The 4,156-nt window shown below is 40.4% G+C and overlaps 1 long non-coding RNA gene across 1 annotated transcript in view; it reads left to right on the plus strand.

Moving 5' to 3' along the window:
- The first annotated feature begins 238 nt into the window (after positions 1-238).
- The window catches only part of LOC130572839 (uncharacterized), a 22,271-nt gene continuing 18,353 nt past the window's right edge, over positions 239-4,156 (plus strand). Inside the window, exons 1-2 of the long non-coding RNA XR_008965266.1 lie at positions 239-302; positions 1,510-1,570. This is a non-coding gene — a long non-coding RNA (uncharacterized LOC130572839). The remainder of the gene's footprint in view (positions 303-1,509; positions 1,571-4,156) is intronic.

The following is a 4,156-nucleotide window of genomic DNA, read 5'->3' on the forward strand; positions in this document are numbered from 1 at the left end:
TCCCTTTAACATGCCCATAYCCCAGTTCTCAGCTTTCAGCACATAAATCAGTGTTTGCCAGCACTTATATGAAGGTGTAAATAAAGGGGGCTTGATGACTCACTGCACAATGGCAACGACTGTAGTATTTCACTGGCAGGGCTGCAGCTGCTACCCACCTACCCTTGAATTGGCTCCATATATCCTGCCTGGGTGGATGTTGCTGACTTGCCTCATTTGTCTGTACTAACAGGCTCTCTCTGGAGAAGGAAATGGGGGGAACGAGAYCAGCCATTCTGCAATTGCCCTTTCAAGATTCAAAGGTAAGTGCTCCAAACGCTCAGTCATTGCAGGTCCCCCTAAGTTATCCATCAGGCAATGGATGCACATCCTGGTTTTGGTAGGCAATGGCCTGGACAGGAGCAGGGGTAGCATGGACAAGCCCTCTTCCATAAACATGGTGAGGTGCTGGGGGCTGCAGAGAGGTGAATGGGGCTGGGCAAATGGAGGRGAGGCTCCTGGAAGTGTTTCCCTGTTGTGATATCTGGCTCTAGAGGACAGTGGCAGACCTTGAACAGCTGGTTTGCTGCACTTGCTCAGGTGCCTTGTATATATTTAAATATAAATATATTAAATATATATATATATATGTATATATAAAAATATTCATACTCACACAGACACATACTGCTACCTACTGAAGCATTATTAGTGGTAAACAAATAGGAGCTAAATACAAATGCACAAGAACACTATTTCCACATCATCTGATTTCATAAAGCAAAGAGCAATTTGCTCATTACCAGAGAGTGAAATAAGACAAAGGTAAAATTACAGCCTTTTCAAGATAATGTATAGGATATCGTTGTGTAGAACTGTTTCYTACCTCTTTCTGCAGAGAAGAAGTCATGGCTTTATGTAAAGAAAACTATGCTTGGTTATCCTAAATTGCTGGAGCATTGAATTCTGAACATTCCACTTCTCTCCTGAAGTAGGAGTTAAATCATACTAATTTATGTCCAGTTATATTAATATATGTCCAGTTATATTCTGATAGTAAACCATTTGCTGCTGGCCCCAGACTGCTGTTTTCATCACCCAGATATTTGCTCCTTTGCTGTGTGTGTTTGCACATACGATTAAGTTCCTTTTAACATTTGTGCATTTTTCAATACCTGGATATTCTTAACATTAAGATTAGCTCTTCATTGATCCCTGCAAGCTGGAACCAAAGAATTCATGATAAGGCTCCTGYGACTCCTGCCTAACCTAATAAATGTGGGCTATGAGGCAATGCAATCTGCTGAAACACTGAAGCACATTTTAAACAGTCGTCATGGTGTAAATATTCCTAAATAGAAGTCCATGGTAATCTAATACAATACTGTGATCTGCAATATGGTAATTACAACTGTGACTTGACTCATTAATTTTGGTAACAGTTGTTAAGCAGCTCATTAGGTGGGTATCGAACAGCAGACGTCAATCTGGGGAGCCTCTCAAAACCTTTTAATATTTTTCTTTTTRCAGAAAGCAGCATACCAAAAGAAGAGGAGGCTGGAATTTGGGACTTCTGAGCTCTAAAATTCTGGTACTTTATGATCTTGACAAATACTGTGCCTGCTTTGTGAGGCAGGGTTAGGCAAAGATGCAATTGCGTAACACATTTCAACTGCTGGGCTTGAAAAATTCCCCTTGGTTGCTCAAATAGTTTTTATTTCAGCAGAACYTCCAGTTCCTACTGACAAACAGTGGAAATAACAGGATACACCCCTTTATGGGGCTGCTCAGAACTGGTCTGCACTTTCACTTGCTTATTTCACGTCACACTTGATGTTCTAAAAGGATGAATTTTGGTGCTTACTTGTATTAATTCAGCTAAAGTACATCAGCTGGAAAAAAGCAAGCATTAATTCTTCATATTTCTGTATGCTGGTTTTGGTGAACAAGATCACAAAACTCACCAACATGAAAATTAAGCTGTCAATGGCAAGCACATGAGGTATAATATCTTGAACATATGCTTTAATCTTGCTGCTTTTGCATATTTCATGTATTTGCTGTTGGGCACGTAAAGAAATGGTGTGACAATGTCCAAGACAGACCAAAAATGGACAGTGCTGGCCGGATAGCCACCCTGCACAGAGGTAATTAGATTTGACTTCAAGTATTTAGCTTTTCCTTGAGCAGATTACTCAAGGGAATTTGAATAGACTGTTCTGAAGCTGCCAGACTACAAATAGCAATGCCAATACACAGATACAAGTCAACATTCAGCTACAGTGTCCATGGATTTGCACATAGTTTAATCTTTGAACTTAATGAAGCCTGAGAGTTGTAAACTTGTCTGCTCCTCCCTTCTAGAAAACCTTGCCAGCCAGGCACAAAGGTGCCGAGATAGCTATCAGACTCTGCAGCATGGAGGGAAAAGCTGAAGTTATTYAAAAGTTGTTGAAAAATCTCCCGAGCTAACCCTGCAACACTTTGGCAGGAATACAGGCAGAAGCACAGCATCTGAATGGTGTCTCCTGACCACTATATCACAGGGAGCTCTCTGTTGGTGCATTTCTCCTCCTGGCTGCAGCCATGAATGGTGTCAGTCTCTAGAAAACAAGAACCATCACAGTGTAGTTTTGTTCCAAAGCAATAGTTTAATGTAGCTGGGAGATAATTTCTCAGTTGTAAAAACYTAATCTGCTTTCTCATTATTAGTCTTCTTTCCTGTGGTTGTAAAATCTTATGCATTTCTTACTCTGCATTATCAGCCTAAGACATATCCTGCCTCTGACGTATAAACACTTCCTTGCTAAGTAAATGATAATTTTCTGATATGTAGACCAATTAAACCAATGGTGCAATGTAACTGCCTTTCAGACATTTAAGTATTTTTATCTCCTGACTAGATTGGATGGTGCTTTTCATCCACTTTTTTCCTTTCCTGTCCTTTAATCATCCTTATTTCATTCTTGATAAGCAATGATACCAAGTGACACTGTAGAGCCTCTACTACCAGGAGAAGCACTGGCAGTGGCAGCATAAACTGGTATGTTTATGACAGACCTAGGTTTACCTTAGAGATGAGARATGTAAACTCCTTACTGTGAATCTGTCCAAGATTTGTCTGCTGAATCTTTGTAAACTGAGTTTAAAAGGCTTCAGTGCCTCACAGAGTCAGCTGGAGAGTGCAGCCACATAGGGTTGGGTTTTGTTGGTTTAGTGTTTTGGTTTTTTATCCCCCCTGACATACTTTCGATTATTCAAAAACATATGGAATAAGACTTTTAAAAGCCTTTTCTCCYTCCTGCTCCCCTCCCTCTGCCCCACCCGGAATACAATCTGGCTGCTGTTGAATGCAGGCCCTCWCCCTTCTGTCACCTTCAGGCAGGAACATCGTTGTTTTGTCTCTACCTTGCTAAGTGTCTGTCTATTTTCAAAYCTTACTGGCAAAATTCTCCTCCACTCTTTAAATTTAATTCTGAAAAATAAATTTTAGTAGGATACTGGTTATATGAAATATACTACACGTCGGTTCCACCTCTCCTAATGTGAGCTATCAAAAAATTGATTGTCTATTCCAAGTTAGCTGTCCAGGTTCCTTCTGTAGTCAGTGGAGAGACAAATGATTTAGCTCATCCTAAATAACTATTAGAGGACAAACCTCAAGTTATATATGAACTGGATAATACTGTGAAGAATTCTGTTCCCTCTGACTTAATTGTATAACCAAGGTCCCAGTACACCTCACAGTCAGTTTGGATCTAAATTCTGACAGCCCATCAGATTTCTCAGTGCACAAGCAATCTTGTATTGTGTGAAGGAAGTTTTATATCAAGCCAAACTCAGCCAGCCTTTTTTATGTGGAATAAGCAATTTATTCTTCCGCTATTTGCTATTTTTCATTCATACCTGAAAAGAGAAACTGCTGGATTTTGTAAGTGCTCCAACAAACAGTTGTCTAAAGTCCTGTAGGAGTGACACCACAGTTCAAGCGATAGCAAAAAGGCAAGCACTTGATTGATCCTCAAAAGTGTTACCAACACTCACTTCCCCGTCTACCTCTTTCCGCATCACTCACTGTCACATATTTTATAGCACTTTTGCTCYTCCAGCTCTGCTGTCTGCCTTCTCTTTGTGGCATGAGCTGTTTGCCAGAGGTGGGAATTGAAGAGAAAAAAAC

This window comes from Malurus melanocephalus, unplaced genomic scaffold, assembly GCF_030028575.1.
Source record: "Malurus melanocephalus ecotype Western Australia unplaced genomic scaffold, MMel_1.1 scaffold_43, whole genome shotgun sequence".
NCBI classification, from domain to species: Eukaryota; Metazoa; Chordata; class Aves; order Passeriformes; family Maluridae; genus Malurus; species Malurus melanocephalus.